This window comes from Macaca fascicularis, chromosome 13 (genome assembly GCF_037993035.2).
Source record: "Macaca fascicularis isolate 582-1 chromosome 13, T2T-MFA8v1.1".
Lineage (NCBI taxonomy): Eukaryota > Metazoa > Chordata > Mammalia > Primates > Cercopithecidae > Macaca > Macaca fascicularis.
In genome coordinates this window covers 58,740,008-58,758,974 of record NC_088387.1, presented here as the reverse complement: position 1 = coordinate 58,758,974, position 18,967 = coordinate 58,740,008, and the positions used below count along the sequence as shown (strand labels likewise).

The window sequence follows — 18,967 nt, the reverse complement described above, 5'->3', positions numbered from 1 at the left end:
TGTATAAAAGTTTGTTTTTAACACTGAGTTTTCCCTTCTCATCTTAGAAATCTTTGATATGAGTTGATGTGCCTATATGGAAATAAGCAGTCATTCTTTGGGGAGATGTAAATATATTGAGACCACAGTATTTTCTAAAAATTTCATTTTCAATTATCATTACTATGTGTTGATCAATACATTGAGTTTCAGTGTCTATATATTATCAAAGCATATCACAGGAAAAAGCAGATATTTGAACCAGTTTATTCCAACATAACTTGGTAGGAAAAGAAATTTTATTAGACAAGATCAGATTTCAGTTTTCATTGCTTGTTGCAGGTAGAAAATATAATAAATATCAGGAATCACAAAATCTGTTTATTGTATTTCAATAGTAATCAGTTGGTTTTCTATGACTAAAATGTACTGGTAGGATACTAGTTATTGCTGTTTTATTTTTACGTATTTTCTCAAAAATGTATGGTAATTTTATCGTTAAATATAGGGCTAGGAAATATATAAATGACTGACTAGTCTTGATTAAATGACTTAATAGTCTTTACATTTCAAAAATATTTTAGAGTTAGTATTTAATTTATTTTGCATTCATTCTTTACATTTTTATTGACTCAAAACTAAGATGACATTTTTATAATTGGTAGAGGAGTCAAAGGCCGATGAGCCTTTTTATTCAGTGTTTCATAGACGCAAATTTACAGACTGTTCAACTAAACTGTACTGAGTCAGGAAACAATAATTACTGATAATTATGAGATTTATTCTAGACTCTGCCATGTGATCTTAAGCAGGTCATGTAATCTCTCAGATTGTTGGAAGTGGCATTTAGAAGTGGGCATCTTACATATTATTGGTAAGTCAATACAGTTTACCCTTGACAACGTGGGTTTGAACTGCGTGGGTCCACTTATACATGGATTTTTTTTCTTTTTACTTTTTTTTTTATTTGATTTTTTTGAGACAGGACCTCATTCTGGCATCCAGGCTGGATCACAGATCACTGCAGCCTCGAACTCCTGGGCTTAAGTGATCCTCCTGCCTCAGCCTCCCAAAGGGTTACAGGCGTGAGCCACCATGCCAGGACAGACATAGATTTTTTTCAACAAATATATCAAAAATAGTTTTTGGAGGTTTGTGACAATTTGAAAAACTCACAAGATGAACCACATAGGCTAAAAATATCCAAAAAAATTAAGAAAAAGATATTTCATGAATTAAAAAAAAAATGTAGATACTAGTCTGAGATAAATACAAATCTATTATAAAAAAGTTAAAATTTATCAAAATGTATACACACACTTATAAACCATACATGGAACCATTCAATCAAAAGAAATGTTAACAAACATAAAGATTGAATATTAAATCATAATCACATAAAATTAATTGTAGTACACATGCTATACTACTGTAATAATTATATAGCCACCTCCTCTTGCTATTGTGGTGGATTTGAGGTTTTTGAGTCTCTGCTTAAAATGCTGCATGATGCTAATCATCTATCCACGAGCAGTCTGTCTCTTAAGTAAATTGTGTATCATAGTAAAAAGTGATCTTTTGTGGTTCTTGTGTATTTTTCATTATTTTTAGTGCAATACCAGAAACCTTGAGTAACACTATCAATCCCCTATGAAGTACCACTAGTGATGCTGGAAGTTCTGCCAAGAAGTAGAGAAAAGTCCTGACATTACAAGAAAATGGTGAATTGCTTCATATGTATGATAGACTGGGGACCTGCAGCTGTGGTTGCTCACCATTTCAAGATAAATGAATCCAGCATAAGGACCATTCTAAAAAAGGAAAAAGAAATTCATGAAGCTGTCACTGAAGCTATGCCAGCAGGTGCTAAAATCTTGCACTTTTTGCAAAATATCCTTTTATCTTGTTTTGAAAATACAGGTTTCATGTGGGTACAGGATTCCTATGACAAAGACATATATATAGACTATAATGATTTGAGAAAAAGTGAAGTCATTATATGACAACTTAAAGCAAAAGGAAGGTGAAGGATCTAAAGCTGGAGAATTTAATGCCAGCAAAGGATGGTCTGATAATTTTAGAAAGGTGTTTGGCTTGAAAAATATCAAGATAACAGGAGAAGCAGCTTCTGCTGACCAAGAAGCAGCAGACAAGTTCTCAGGCACCATTAAGAAAATCATTGAGGAGAAAGGATATCAACCTGAGGTGTTTAATGCAGATAAAAGTGCTTGATTCTTGGGGAAAAAAAATGTCACAAAGGACATTTATTAGTAAGGAAGACATGAGTGCCTCTGCATATGAGTAGTCAGACCATGAGGAAGAAGACATAGAAGAACCAGTGCCAGAAAACAAATTGACAGACAATCTGGTAGAAGGGTTCTGACTGTTCAAGACTGCTTTTGACTACTTCTGACACAGACTCTTCTGAAACAGGCACTGAAACTAAAGCAAACAATGGAAGGATTGGTACAATATAGAAACGTCTTTAGAGAAATGAAAAACAGAAATTATGGTGTATTTCCATAAAGTTACACCAAGTATGCCTACCTCTCTTGCCTCTCCTTCAACCTCCTTCATGTATTCTGCCTCTGCCACCCCAAGATAGCAATACCCACCCCTCCTCTTCCTCCTTCTCAGCCTACTCAACACGAAGACAACACGGATGAAGACCTTTACAATTCACTTCCATTTAATGGTAAATATATTTTCCCTTCCTTATGATTTTTGTAATAAAATTTTCTTTCTTCTAGCTTACTTTATTGTAAGAAGATAGTATATAACATATAAAACATATGTTAATTGATTGTTTATGCTATTGGTAAGGCTTCCAATCAACAGTTGGCTACTAGTAGTTAAGTTCTGGGAAAGTCAAAATTTATACATGGATTTTCTACTTCATGGGGGTGCCCCTAAACCCCCACCTTGTTCAAGGGTTAGTTGTACTTTTAAAAGGGCAATTTGGCAGTATTAATAAAAATAAAAATATTCATATTCTTTGGCCTAGAAAGCCTACCTATTGCAATATATCCTGTAAAAAATATCAATAGAATGAGCCTGAAGATATGTATAAGGGTACTTATGCAAGCTTGTGATTAAACGTACATAATTTATTAAGGAAATTTCAACATGTCTGAAACCAGTCATTATTTAGCTCCCACTTATAAGTTAGAACATGCAATATTTGTCTTTCTGTGTTTGACTTGTTTCACTTAATGGCTTCCAGTTCTATCCATGTTGCTGCAAGACCTCCTTTTCTAACTAGCCAAAGAAAGTTCTCTGGTTCTTTTCATTAGATTGGGCCCACCTGGATAATACAGAATAATTTCTCTGTAATCTTAGTTAAATCTGCAAAGTCCCTTTTGCCATGTAATGTAGCATATTCACAAGTTCTAGGGATTAGAATGTGAACATCTCTCGGGGGAGATATTTTGTCTACTATTCATTTTTAGGAAGGGTTCTCCCATTTACGGTTTATACCAGATTTCACCCATGTTTTCTTCTAGTACTTACATGGTTTCATTTGTTTACATTTAAATCCCTCATCCTTCTGGAATTTATCATGGTGTGAGGAGTGAATCCAATTTTATCATTAAAAAATCTAATACACTTACAGAAATTCCATTTATTAAAAAGCTAAAGTTCATCTTTTCTTCACTGATTTGAACTGCCTTTATCATACACTAAATTTCCATATGGATTTTCTGCTCATTTCCATTAGGATGCCAATATACTCGGTAATTTTAATTAAATAGTTTTTACAGTATGTTTAAATGTCCGTAGGGCTAGGTTCTTGTTACTATTCTTTTGTAGGATATTCCCAGATTTTTTTTTATTGGCTTTCCAAATAAATTTTACAATTAACTTGTGGACCCCAGGGAAAAATAGTCTGATGGTATTTTTATATGCATAATGTTAAATTTGTAAGTTAACTTAGGGAGGGGTGATCTGCTGTGTTGAAGGAAGAGCCTGGTGGGAGGTGATTGTATCATGGAGGCAGATTTCCCCCGCCTTGCTGTTCTACTAATAGTGAGTGAGTTCTCATGAGATCGGGTTGTTTAAAAGTGTGTGGCACCTTCACCTTCACTCTCTTCCTCCTGCTCACCCTTCGCCTTCTGCCATGACTATAAGTTTCCTGAGGCCTCTTATCTTTGTAAATTACCCAGTCTCAGTTCTTTATAGAAAGGACTAATACAGAAAAGTGGTACTGGGAGAGGGGCATTGATATAAAGATACCTGAAAATGTGGAAGCAACTTTGGAACTGGATAGTGAGCAGAAGTTGGAACAGTTTGGAGGGCTCAGAAAAGACAGGAAGATGAGGGAAAGTTTGTAGCTTCTTAGAGACTGGTTACATTATTGAAGTCCAGGCTAAGGTGGTCTCAGATGGAGATGAGAAACTTACTGGGAACTGGAGTAAAGTCACTCTTGCTATGCTTTAGCAGAGACTGACAGCATTGTACCCCTGCTCTGGGGATCTGTGGAACTTTCAACTTGAGAGTCATGATTTAGGGTATATGGTAGAAGAATTTCTGAGCAGCACACCATTCAAGGTTTGGCCCAGCTGCTTCTAACAACGTGTGGTCATATGAGTGAGTAGAGATGATATGAAACTGGAACTTATATTTAAAGGGGAAGCAAAGTGTAAAAGTTTGGAAAATTTGCAGCCTAACCATGTGGTAGAAAATAAAAATCCACTTTCTGGGGGGGAATTCAAGCTGGCTGCAGAAATTTGCATAAGAGGAGCTGAATGTTAGTAAAGACAATAAGGAAAATGCCTCCAAGGAATTTCAGAGACCTTTGCAGCAGCCCCTCCTATCACAAGCCTGGAGGCCTAGGAGGGAAGAATAGTTTTGTGGGCAAAGCTCGGGGCCCTACTGCTCTGTGCAGCCTCCAGACATGGCACCCTTCATCGGGGCTGCCGCAACTCCAGCCATGGCTAAAATGAGCCAAGGTATAGCTTGCGCCATTGCTTCAGAGGGTGCAAGCCCTAAGCCTTGGTGGCTTCCATGTGGTATTAAGCCTACAGGTGCACAGTGTAAGAGTTGAGGCTTGGGAACTTCAGCCTAGATATCAGAGGATGTATGGACACACCTGGATGTCCAGGCAGAAGTCTGCTGCAGGGGCAGGACCCGCATTGAGAACTTCTGCTACAGCAGTGCAGACAGGAACTGTGGGGTTGGAGGTCCCCCATTTCCCCCCACAGAGTCCCCACTGGGGCACTGCCTAGTGGAGCTGTGAGAAGAGGGCCACCATCCCCCAGACCCCAGAATGGTAGATACACCAACAGCTTGTACTGTGCACCTGGAAAAACCACAGGCACTCAACAGCAGCTCATGAAAGCAGCCATGGGAGCAGAGCCCTGCAGAGCCAAAGGGGCAGAACTATCCAGGGCCTTGGGAGCCCACTGCTTGTATCAGCATGTGCTCGATGTGAGACATGGAGTGAAGGGAGATTATTTTGGAGCTTTAAAACCTAATGACTGCTCTGGTGGGTTTCAGACTTGCATGGGGCCTGTAGTCCCTTTATTTTGGCTGCTTTATCCCTTTTGGAATGGGTGTATTTGTATTTATCCAATACCTGTACCCCCATTGTATCTTGAAAGTAACTAACTTGTTTTTGATTTTACAGGTTCATAGGTGGAAGGGACTTGCCTTTTTTAAGATGAGAAAAGGGAAAACTCATGCATTGTTGGTGGGAATGTAATTTAGTACAACCACTATGGAGAACAGGTTGGAGGTTCCTCAAAAAACTAAAACTAGAGCTATCATGTGATTCAACAATCCCACTGCTGGGTATCTACTCAAAAGAAGTTAAATTAGTCTATCAAAGAGATATCTGCACTCCCATATTTGTTGCAGTGTGGTTCACAGTAACCAAGACTTGGAAGCAACCTAAGTGTTCATCAGCAGATGAATGGATAAAGAAAATGTGGTATACATACACAGTGGCGTACTATTCAGCCGTAAAAAAGAATGAGATCCTGTTATCTGCAACAACACGGATGGAACTGGATGAAATAAGCCAGGCACAGAAAGACAAACTTATCATGTTCTCACTCATTTATAAGAGCTAAAAATTAAAATAACTGAACTCAGACTAGAAGGATGGTTACCAGAGGCTGGGAAGGGTAGTGGGGGAGAGTGAGGAAGGTTATTGGGTACAACAAAATGGAAAGAATGACTAAGACCTAGTATTTGCTAGCACAACAGGGTGTCTACAGTAAAAAATAATTGTACATTTAAAAATAACTAAAGGAGTATAATTGGATTATTTGTAAGATAGAGAGTAGAAGGATGGTTACCAGAGCTGGGAAGGGTTATGGGGAGGTGGGGATGAGTTAAGACTTTGGGGGACTATTAGGAAGGCATGATTGTGTTTTGAAATGTGAGAAGGACATACAATATGGGAAGGACCAGGGGTTAAATGATATGGTTTGGGTCTTTGTACTCACCCAAATCTACCAAATCTAATGTCAAACTGTATTTCCCAGTGTTAGAGGGGGAGCCTGGTGGGAGGTAATTGGATCATGGGGGAGGATTTCCCCCTTGCTGTTCTCATAATAGTGAATTCTCATGAGATCTGGTTGTTTAAAAGTGTGGCACCTTCACCTTCACTCTCTTCCTCCTGCTCCAGACATGTAGGACATGCCTGCTTCCTCTTTGCCTTCCACCATGATTATAAGTTTCCTGAGGGCTCTCAAGCCATGCTTCCTGTACAGCCTGCAGAACTGTGAGTCAATTAAACCTATTTTCTTTATAATTTACCCAGTCTCAGGAGGTAGTGCCTTATAGCAATGTGAGAATGGACTAATACAAAAATCATACTTGCAAACTGGAATAAACCCCTCTTGGTCATGATATAGTATTTTAAAAATATGCTTTGGATTCCACATGCTAATACTTAAAAAGTTTTTACACTGATACTCAGAGTGAGAATGATCTGCAGTACAATAGGTTTTAAGGTTTTAGATCAATGTTACACTTTATAACATCAATTTTGACAATTTTCTCTCTTTTAATGCTCTAGTAAAGTTTAACAACGATTGGGTAATCTGATTTTTACAGGTTTGGTATAATTTCGTCACTAAACTTTTTGAGCTGGGACTGTTATTGTGGAGGGAGCACTTGAAGTTTCCTATTCTCTTCTAAGGTAAATTGTCATTTAAGACTTAACCTGTAATTTTCTTAGAAATTATCCATCCAATGTAACTCTTCAAATTTATTTGCATAGAGTTGTATGAAGTATTCTCTTATAATACTTAAAATTTTCTGTTTGATAATTATTTATCATTTCTATTTTGTATATTTGTGCCTTTTCCCATCCTCCAACAGCTGATTATTTTTGTGATTTATTTTTCAAGTGGCCAGATTTGGGATTTGTTATTTCTATTGTCTATTTTCTAGATTTAATTTCTAAAAATTTTAGCATTAATTTCTGCTTTTTAAATTCAGTCCTTCCTTCTGCCATTTTTTTGAGGAGGGGACTGCTCTATTTCACAGCTTCTAAGGATTTCTGATTTTCTTAAATTTCATTTTTATTGATATAAACATTAAGTACTATACATTTTACCCTAATAACTCAATCATTTTTTATATATATAGGATTTTCTTTAGTTTTATTTTCAAGAAATTCTGCAGTTTAAAAGAATTATTCAACAGTATGTTTTTAAGATGCCAAATAGCAGGCCTTTTGATTGTATTTTATTAATCATTTCTCATTTTATCGCTTCCAGATCAGAGTGTATTTTTCTCTATTGTTTCTGTTCTTTGAAACTGACTTATGATTGAAGTTTCATTTGTTGCCTAAGATATCGCCAACTTTTCCTGAATGTTCCCATAAGCACTTAAAAAAAGGCATATCCTCCATTATCAGAATTCAGAGTTTACTACAGATCTAAAAGATCTACCTCATTGATTATGTTGTTTAGATTTTCTATTTCCTCCTTTTTTGTGCACTTGATTTTTCTTAAATTGAGAGAGGTACGTTAAAGTTTCCTTTTATAGTGCAGTTCTTTCTGTCTCTACTTGCAGCCCTGTAACTTCTGCTTAATGAAAGCTGTTGCTGTGTTATTAGGAGATTCCATAAAGCATTACATCTTCATTGTGAATTGTAGTATTTAGCATTATGAAAGCCCTCCTTCTGTCTCTTTTTGATCTGAATTATATACCTTTCTCAGATACCAAGACTAGGTGTCACATTTGTCTGCATCTTTGTTTATCCTTTATTTTCAACCATTCTAAATCAATCTCTCATTCTTCCTCTTCCTCCTTCCTTCCCTTGTCTGTGTATCTATCTGTGTATCTGATATTCAGCATAGTTTTAGATTTTGCTTTGTTACTAATCTGAACTTTTTATAAGTGAGTTCAGCCCATTTACATTCATTGATAAGATGAATGTTTATATCTGGTCTCAAATTTGTCATATTGTTTCACTGTACACACATACAGAGTCTGTACTGTCTGCCTTATTTGGGGTGCATGCGAGTGTGTGTGTATAAACTTTTAATACTTAGTGAAGTTTTTTTTTTTTTTTTTTTTTTTTTGAGACGGAGTCATGCTCTGTCGCCCAGGCTGGAGTGCAGTGGCCGGATCTCAGCTCACTGCAAGCTCCGCCTCCCGGGTTCACGCCATTCTCCTGCCTCAGCCTCCCAAGTAGCTGGGACTACAGGCGCCCGCCACTTCGCCCGGCTAGTTTTTTGTATTTTTTAGTAGAGACGGGGTTTCACCGTGTTAGCCAGGATGGTCTCGATCTCCTGACCTCGTGATCCGCCCATCTCGGCCTCCCAAAGTGCTGGGATTACAGGCTTGAGCCACCGCGCCCGGCCAATACTTAGTAAAGTTTGTATTTATTCCAATAATTGCATTTATATTGATATCTTTATATAATACCATTGGCACCTGTCATTTTTTTATTAATTTATTTTTAATTTTTGTGAGTATATAGTATGTATAGATCTTTATGGAGTATATGAGATATTCTGAAACAGGCATGCAATGTATAATAATCACATTGTGGAAATGGGGTATCCATCACCTCAGGTATTTATCCTTTCTGTTACAATCTAGTTATACCCTTTTAGTCATTTTAAAGTGTACAATTAAATTATTATTGACTAAAGTCACCCTGTTGTACTGTCAAATACTATGTCTTATTCATTATTTCTAACTATCTTTTTTTGGTATCTGTTAACCATCTCCACCTCCCCAGCTCTGGTAACCATCCTTCTATTCTCTATTTTACAAACAGTCCAATTATACTCTTTTAGTTATTTTAAAATGTACAACTATTTTTTACCATAGACACCCTGTTGTGCTAGCAAATACTAGGTCTTATTCATTCTATTTTGTTGTACGCAGCAACCACCCTCACTTCCCCACTACCTCCCCCATTATTCTTCCCAGCCTCTGGTAGCCATCCTTCTATGCTATCTGAGTTCAATTATTTTAATTTTTAGCTCTTACAAATGAGAACATGAGAAGTTTGTCTTTCTGTGCCTGGCTTATTTCATCCAGTTCCATCCGTGTTGTTGCAGATAACAGGATCTCATTCTTTTTTACGGCTGAATAGTACACCATTGTGTATATATACATTTTCTTTATCCATTCATCTGCTGATGAACACTTAGGTTACTTCCACGTCTTGGCTACTGTGAACCACACTGCAACAAACATGGGAGTGCAGATATCTCTTTGATAGACTAATTTACCTTCTTTTGAGTAGATACAACAGCAGTGGGATTGTTGAATCAGATGGTAGCTCTAGTTTTAGTTTTTTGAGGAACCTCCAACCTGTTCTCCGTAGTGGTTGTATTCAATTACATTCCCACCAACAGTGTATGAGTTTTCCCTTTTCTCCACATCCTCACCAGCTTTTCTTATTACCTGTCTTTTGGAATAATAGCCATTTTAATTGGGGTGAGATGATATCCCATTGTAGTTTTGATTTGTATTTCTCTGGTGATCAGTGATGTTGAGCACATTTTTATATGCCTGTTTGCCATTTGTATATATATTTTTTTCCCAGACAGAGTCTCACTCTTGTCACCCAGGCTGGAGTGCAATGGCACAGTTTCGGCTCACTGCAACCTCCACCTCCCAGGTTCAAGCAATTTTCTTGCCTCAGCCTCCGGAGTAGCTGGGATTACAGGCACCTGCCACCATGCCTGGCTAATTTTTGTGTTTGTAGTTGAGACAGGGTTTCACCATGTTGGCCAGGCTGGTGTCAAACTCCTGACCTCAGGTAATCTGCCCACCTCAGCCTCCCAAAGTGTTGGGATTAAAGGCATGAGCCACTGTGCCTGGCTTGTATGTCTTCCTTTGAGAAATGTCTATTTAAGTCTTTAGCTCATTTTAAAATAGGATTATTACATGTTTTTTCCCTACAGAGTTGTTTAAATTCCTTATATATTCTGGTTATTAATCCCTTGTCAGGTGGCTAGTTTGCGGTATTTTCCCTCATTCTCTGGCTTGTCTCTTCACTTTGTGGATTGTTTCCTTTGCTGTGTAGAAGCTTTTAAACCTGATATGATCCCATTTGTCCATTTTTGCTTTAGTTACCTGTGCTTGTGGGGTATTACTTAAGAAGTTTCTACCCAGACCAATGCCCTGGAGCATTTCCCCAATATTTTCTTGTATTAGTTTGAGGTTGTAGATTTAAGTCTTTAGTCATTTCAATTTGATTTTTGTATATGGCAAGAGATATGGGTGTAGTTTCATTCTTCTACATATGGATATCCAGTTTTCCCAGTACCGTTTATTGAAGAGACTATCTTTTCCCCAGTGTATGCTCTTGTCACCTTTGTTGACAATGAGTTCACTGGAGGTGTGTGGATTTGTTTCTGGTTAGCTGTTTTGTTCCATTGGTCTGCATGTCTATTTTTATGCCGGTACCATGTTGTTTTGGTTACTACTGCTCTGTAGTATAATTTTAAGTAAGGTAATATGATACTTTTTGCTTAGGATTGCTTTGGCTACTCTATGTCTTTTGTGGTTCCATGTAAATTTTAGGGTGTTTTTTTTTTTTCTATTTCTGTGAAGAATGTCAGTGGTATTTTGATATGGATTGCATTGAATATGTAGATTGTTTTGGTAGTATGGACATTTTATCAATATTGATTCTTCCAGTCCACGAACATGGAATATCTTTCCACTTTTTGGTGTTCTCTTCAATTTCTTTCATCAGTGTTTTATAGTTTTCATTATACAGCTTTTTCACTTCTTTGGTTAAGTTAATTCCTAGGTATTTTATTTTATTTGTGGCATTTATTTTATTTATTTAAAAGTAAATGGGATTACTTTTAAAATTTCTTCTTCACATTGTTCACTGTTGGTATATAGAAATGCCACTGATTTTTGTAGGTTGATTTTGTAACCCGCAGCCGCACTGAATTTATCAGTTCTCACAGTTCTTTTGTGTGGATTCTTCACATTTTTTCAAGTATAAGATTATAGCATCTGCAAACCAGGACAGTTTGACTTCTTCCTTTCCAATATGGATGCCCTTTATTTCTTTCTCTTGTCTAATTGCTCTTGCTAAGACCTCCAGTACTATGTTGAATAACAGTGGTGAAAGCGGGCATCCTTGCTTTGTCCGCATTCTAGAGGAAATGCTTTCAGTTTTTTCTCATTCAGTATGTTACCAGCTGTGGGTCTGTCATATATGGCTTTTATTAAGCTGAGGTATATTCTTTCTACACCATTTTTGATGGTTTTTAATCCTGAAGTGATGTTGAATTTTATCAAATGCTTTTTTAGCATCAAATGAAAACGGTCATATGGTTTTTGTCTTTCATTCTGTTGCTATGATACATCACATTCATTGATCTGCATATTTTGAACCATCCTTTCCTCCCAGGAATAAATTTCACTAGGTCATGATGAATGCTCTTTTTAATGTATTGTTGAATTTGGTTTGCTAGTATTTTGTTGAGGATTTTTGCATCAATATTCATCAGAGATATTTACCAGTCATTTTCTTTTTTTCCTGTCATTTTTAGAGGAGTACTGTCTGTTGGTTCTCTACTGTGAGCATTACAGGAATTAGTAACCAATTTCCCCCTTTATCCTTCTTCTCTCCCAGTGTCAGATATGAAGTAATATACTTTTCATTTCTAGCCAGCACCTGTAAGAAAGTCCTTTATTTATTTTATTTTTTTCCTTTTCTTGGAGACAGGGTCGCACTCTGTCATCCAGACTGGAGCTCAGTGGCTCATGGTTCACTGCAGCCTTGACCTCCTGGACTCAAGCAATCCTCCCACATCAGCCACCTGAGAAGCTGGGAGTATAGGAGTGTGCCACCATGCCTGGCTAATTTTTGTACTTTCTATAGAGGTGGAGTTTTGCCATGTTACGCAGGCTGGGCTCAAGTGATCCTCCTGTCTCAGCATCCCACTTACTATATTTTTATTCTACTACTCTTATTCTCCCTATATTTTTATTTGTTTTGGGTTGTGTCATTATCTCACTTTATGTATCATTTAGGTTTTTTTTTAAAATTTACTTATAAGCTAATAGTTTTTTATTTATTGTGGTAAAAAAACACATAAGAAAACTTACTATCTTAACCATTTTTAAGTGAATACTTCGGTAGTGTTGAGTATACTCACGTCGATGGGCAACAGATTGCTTGAACTTTTTAATCCTGCAAAACTGAAACCCATTAAACACTAATTCTCCTCCTCCCTTTTCTCCAGCTCTTGACAACCACCACTTTGTTTCTATGTGTTATGACCACTTTAGCTACTTCATATGAGTGGAATCGTATAGTATTTACCCCTTTGTGACTGGCTTCATCAGTTAGTTTTAAATGTAGATATATTTATTATGCTTATCACTTACATAGAAGTCTCAAGTCATGTTGGCTGTTTGAATCTCATTATCCAATAGATTTCCTACTAGTGGCTCATGGAAATAATAGTGATATGGTTTGGCTCTGTGTCCTTACCCAAATCTCATGTCAAACTCATGACAGTGAGTTCTCACAAGACTTGGTTGTTTCTGTAGCACCTCCCCCTTCACTCTCTTTCTCCCTCTCCACCATGTGAAGAAGGTGCTTGCTTCCCCTTCACCCTTCCACCCTGATGTAAGTTTCCTGAGGCCTCCCCAGCCATGCCTTCTGTACAGCATGCAGAACTATGAGTCAATTAAACCTCTTTTCTTAATAAATTACCCAGGCTCTGGTAGTTCTTTATAGCAATGTGAGAATGGACCTAATGCAAATAGGTTGTTTTGGCTCACCTTTTTCTTGAGTATCTTAAATATATTTTTGTATTGTGTTCTGATATAAAGTGTTGCTGAGAAAAAGTGATCATAATCCATTTTCATTCATTTATGAGAACCTGGTATTTTCGTCTAAATGCTCAACGGATTTCATTAGAACATGTCTTGATGTTGACCAACCTGGGCTGGTGTTTCCAGGTTATGATGTGCTCTTCCATTACTACTATAAAGTATTTTTCTATTTCAGGAAATTTTTCTTAAGAGTTTTTCAGGATGCTGCTGTATTGCATTGGTTTTTCTTCTCTAGGAATTCTTATTTTATGTATGTTGGATCTTCTTTGCCTATGATCTTTCTCTAGCACTTTTTCTTGAGTCAATTTTCATTTATCTTTGATTTTTAAGTATTTCCTCTTTTAAATTCTCTAGTTATCATAAACAATTGTGTTTAGTGTTGTGATCCTTCTAAGTTCATTTCTAAAATGATTTTTTCTTTTCTTATTCTTTCATTCTCTAAAAAAATCTTCCTTAATCACCTCTGAGTTTATTATCCTTATTTACATTATTCTTTCATAACTTATATCACTGTATTTAAGATTATTTTAAAATACTGGGGTCAATTCTCATCTATTTGTGGGCATGTCTCTCTAGAGTGCTTTCATTATTGATAGGGAAATTACTCTTATTCTGTTTTTCAAATGCTGCTTTGTATGGGATGTGATTGCAACCCTTTGTTCTTATTCATTTTTATGGAAAACTGGCTTTTCTGTAGTTTTAAGGGGGTGAGTGTGCCAAGAAAGCTTTCTTATCTGCATAGGTCTGGAGCTTCTGAGTTTGTTGTGTTCATCACATAGACGAAAATATGGTCTTCTATTTTACCCCTTTAATTTCTACATTATTTTTCCTATGCCCCCATTGTGCTTGGTGTGCTCAATTTGGACTCTACTCTCAAGTGTTTCTCCTAAGTTTTGGGATTTATCTAGAAAGATTATTTTGATTTGTTAGTCTTATGCATTTATAGGATCCAGAATCTAGATCATCCCATCACCACCATACCTTCTACAGTTTTCTTGTATCCACAAATTGGAATCTACAGAATCATCTTTGTTTTCTGCTGTGGTTCTGAGAATGACTTCACAAAATCTTCCAATTAGTAGTTGAATTTTTCATCTGTCTGGACCATTAGAAGTCCCCCTACCTTCCATGTGTTTCTCCCATGAAAGTGTTGTTGTTGTTATTTTTGTTTGTGTGAGGCTCTGCTTTCATGGTCTATATTTATACTGAAAATCAAGATCAAGTCAGCTTTTCCCTTCTGCTCCATAGGAGGTTTATACCCTACCTGAGCTTGCCATGGGACACCTACATTATTGTTTCATAGGTATACCCGCCCCCGCGATCCCCCCCAGTTTAACTCCCAATTTGGCTCTGGCTCTGGCAAGGGTTGCGTCTGGCTGGTGTGACTGGGTGCTTACAGCTGGAAGTAACAGCCCATTAGACCTCACTTTCTACTCTCCCCATACTGGGCCAGTAAAAAACAAAAACAAAAACAGTAAGAATAGTGATATATTTCACAGGCAGCCCAGAAGGCTGTCTCTATCCCACTCCCTCACAGGGGTGCCTCTAATTATTTTACTTTTTGTGATTGTAGAATTGCATAATACTTTATCCTATAAAATATAATAAAATAAGTGTTCTCCCTCCCACTTATTGTTCACCTTTCATAGCTGCTTCTGCCATATTTATTCCCTTGGCTGAGGTTTCACTAGATAGTAGGTAGGGACAGTGGGGATCTTGATCATCCATTCATGCATGTCACTAATTAAATGACCAAGCTTTTGGGTTCCTTAAGAGACTTATAGTTGTTACTGCCACTTACCTGAGCCTCACTGAATATTTTCATGTTGACCTTCAGAGGACTGCAAAGAAATCACATTGCCTCAGCACCCACTGTGGACCCTCTAGACCTCATGAAGTTTTTAGTGGGTCCTGTAGCTGTTGGTGATTTATCCCTATCCACTTATGTTTTGGGGTTTATAAGAATATGTTGTCACTAAAGTTTGTTGTAGATGCTGTCCATGGATATTGGCATTCATTATTGTAGTTGCTCTTTCTGTTAAGAGAGGTTCCAGGGGATTAAAATACTTCAATGACAGCATCTTCTTAGAATTATCTAGCAGCACTGATTTTACTAAAAACAGGGAATGACTCAAACACCCACTAATTGGGTACTGATAAAAGTGTAATATATTCATACAATTGAATAATATAGCTATAAAAAAGAGAAGGGGGTCAGTCTACATATACTGACATATAGCTTTCCAAAATTGTTCTGTTAAATTTTTTAAAAGTCATGTTGCAAAACTGGAAGCCTGATTATATTTTGATAAAAATATGTGGAAGGGGAAAAGCTAGAAAACACGTACTATGTTAAGATTCCTTTTCTGGTTGGTAGCATGATACAGATCTTTTAATTTCTAAATGTTTGAGTTTTATGTAATGTGAATGTATTAACTTGTCATTAGAAAGAAGAGTACATTTTGAAAACAATGGCTATGCTATAAAATTAAGATAAAAGTAATATACATATAAAATTATAAATGTTATATATTTACAGAATATACATGAGTAATTGCAAACCTAATATGGACTGTTTAGTTTATAACAGTTAACATCATTTGCCACTGAAGAGAAGACTGGATGACTACAGAACAAGTTTGGCAGTAGACACTTTCACTAGAAACCTTTGGAATTCTGAGCCATGTTTGTATTTATTATTCAAAAAATTAAATGTAATTTAAAATTAAAAATTTTCACAGACTAAAACTTCTTTGGTGTAATTAATTTACACAAATTAAAATTTTTTAAAATAAAAATGAGTGTAAATTAACTTTACACAAATTTAAAACTCATTTAAAATAGTTAATGTAGGAGGAGGTGACAAGATGGCCGAATAGGAATAGCTCCAGTCTACAGCTCCCAGCATGAGCGATGCACAAGACAGGTGATTTCTGCATTTCCAACTGAGGTAACGGATTCATCTCACGGGGGCTTGTCGGAGAGCAGGGGCACGACAGTGGGTGCAGCGGATGGACCATGAGCGGAAGGAGGGCGAGGCATCGCCTCACCTTGGAAGCACAAGGGATCGGGGAAATCCCTTTCCTAGCCAAGGGAAGCTGTCACAAATGGTACCCGGAAAATCGGATCACTCCCACCCTAATACTGTGCTTTTCTAACGGTCTTAGCAAATGGTACACCAGGAGATAATACCCTGTGCCTGGCTCGGAGGGTCCCTCGTCCACGGAGCCTCGCTCACTGCTAGCACAGCAGTCTGAGATCGAACTGCAAGGTGGCAATGAGGCTGGGGGAGGGGTGCCCACCATTGTTGAGGCTTGAGTAGGTAAACAAAGGCACTGGGAAGCTCGAACTGGATGGAGCCCACCACAGCTCAAGGAGGCCTGCCAGCCTCTGTAGACTCCACGGGGTCTTCCAGGGTGAGGCGATGCCTCGCCCTCCTTCCGCTCACAGTCCATCGGCTGCACCCACTGTCGTGCCCCCACTGTCTGACAAGCCCCCGTGAGATGAACCCGGTACCTCAGTTGGAAATGCAGAAATCACCTGTCTTGTGCATCGCTCACGCTGGGAGCTGTAGACTGGAGCTATTCCTATTCGGCCATCTTGTCACCTGGAGTCATGGCATAGCCGAACAAAAGGCAGCAGAAACCTCTGCAGACTTAAATGTCCTTGTCTGACAGCTTTGAAGAGAGTAGTGGTTCTCCCAGCAAGGAGTTTGAGATCTGAAAACGGACAGACTGCCTCCTCAAGTGGGTCCCTGACCCCCGAGTAGCCTAACTGGGAAGCACCCTCCAGTAGGGGCCAACTAACACCTCACACGGCCGGGTACCCCTTTGAGACGAAGCTTCCAGAGGAACGATCAGGCAGCAGCATTTGCTGTTCAGCAATATTCGCTGTTCTGCAGCCTCCACTGGTGATACCCAGGCAAACAGGGTCTGGAGTGGACCTCCAGCAAACTCCAACAGACCTGCAGCTGAGGGTCCTCACTGTTAGAAGGAAAACTAACAAACAGAAAGGACACCCACACCAAAACCCCATCTGTACGTCACCATCATCAAAGACCAAAGGTAGATAAAACCACAAAGATGGGGAAAAAACAGACCAGAAAAGCTGAAAATTCTAAAAATCAGAGTGCCTCTCCCCTTCCATGGGAAGGCAGCTCCTCGCCAGCAACGGAACAAAGCTGGACAGAGAATGACTTTGACGAGTTGAGAGAAGAAGGCTTCAGACGATCGGTAATAACAAACTTCTCCAAGCTAAAGGAGGATGTTTGAACCCATTGCAAAGAAACTAAAAACCTTGAAAGAATATTGGAGGAATGGCTAACTAGAATAAACAGCGTGGAGAAGACCTTAAATGACCTGATGGAGCTGAAACCCATGGCACGAGAACTACGTGACACATGCACGAGCTTCAGTAGCTGATTCGATCAACTGGAAGAAAGGGTATCAGTGACTGAAGATCAAATGAATGAAATGAAGCAAGAAGAGAAGTTTAGAGAAAAAAGAGTAAAAAGAAATGAACAAAGCCTCCAAGAAATATGGCACTGTGAGAAAAGACCAAACCTACATCTGATTGGTGTACCTGAAAGTGACGGGGAGAATGGAACCAAGTTGGAAAACGCCCTTCAGGATATTATCCAGGAGAACTTCCCCAACCTAGCAAGGCAGGCCAACATTCAAATTCAGGAAATACAGAGAACACCACAAAGATACTCCTCGAGAAGAGCAACTCCAAGACACATAATTGTCAGATTCACCAAAGTTGAAACGAAGGAAAAAATCTTAAGGGCAGCCAGAGAGAAAGGTCGGGTTACCCACAAAGGGAAGCCCATCAGACTAACAGCAGATCTCTCAGCAGAAACTCTACAAGTCAGAAGAGAGTGGGGGCCAATATTCAACATTCTTAAAGAAAAGAATTTTCAACTCAGAATTTCATATCCAGCCAAACTAAGCTTCCTAATAAGTGAAGGAGAAATAAAATCCTTTACAGACAAGCAAATGCTGAGAGATTTTGTCTGCCCTACAAGAGCTCCTGAAGGAAGCACTAAACATGGAAAGGAACAACCAGTACCACCCACTGCAAAAACATGCCAAATTTTAAAGACCTTCGATGCTAGGAAGAAACTGCATCAGCTAACGAGCAAAATAACCAGATAACATCATAATGACAGGATCAAATTCACACATAACAATATTAACCTTAAATATTAATGGGCTAAATGTTCCAATTAAAAGACACAGACTGGCAAATTGGATACAGTCAAGACCCATCAGTGTGCTGTATTCAGGGAGACCCATCTCATGTGCAGAGACACACATAGGCTCAAAATAAAGGGATGGAGGAAGATCTACCAAGCAAATGGAGAACAAAACAAAACAAAAAACAGGGATTGCAATCCTACTCTCTGATAAAACAGACTTTAAACCAACAAAGATCAGAAGAGACAAAGAAGGCCATTACATAATGGTAAATGGATCAATTCAACAAGAAGAGCTAACTATCCTAAATATATATGCACCCAACACAGGAGCACCCAGATTCATAAACCAAGTCCTTAGAGACCTACAAAGAGACTTAGACTCCCATACAATAATCACGGGAGACTTTAACACCTCACTGTCAACATTAGACAGAGCCACGAGACAACCTGTACATTGTGCACATGTACCCTAGAACTTAAAGTATAATAAAAAAAAGGAAA

General features: G+C 38.1%; 1 protein-coding gene across 13 annotated transcripts in view; it reads right to left on the bottom strand.

Moving 5' to 3' along the window:
• The window catches only part of WDPCP (WD repeat containing planar cell polarity effector), a 487,362-nt gene that overhangs the window by 77,193 nt on the left and 391,202 nt on the right, over window positions 1-18,967 (bottom strand). The window lies entirely within an intron of this gene.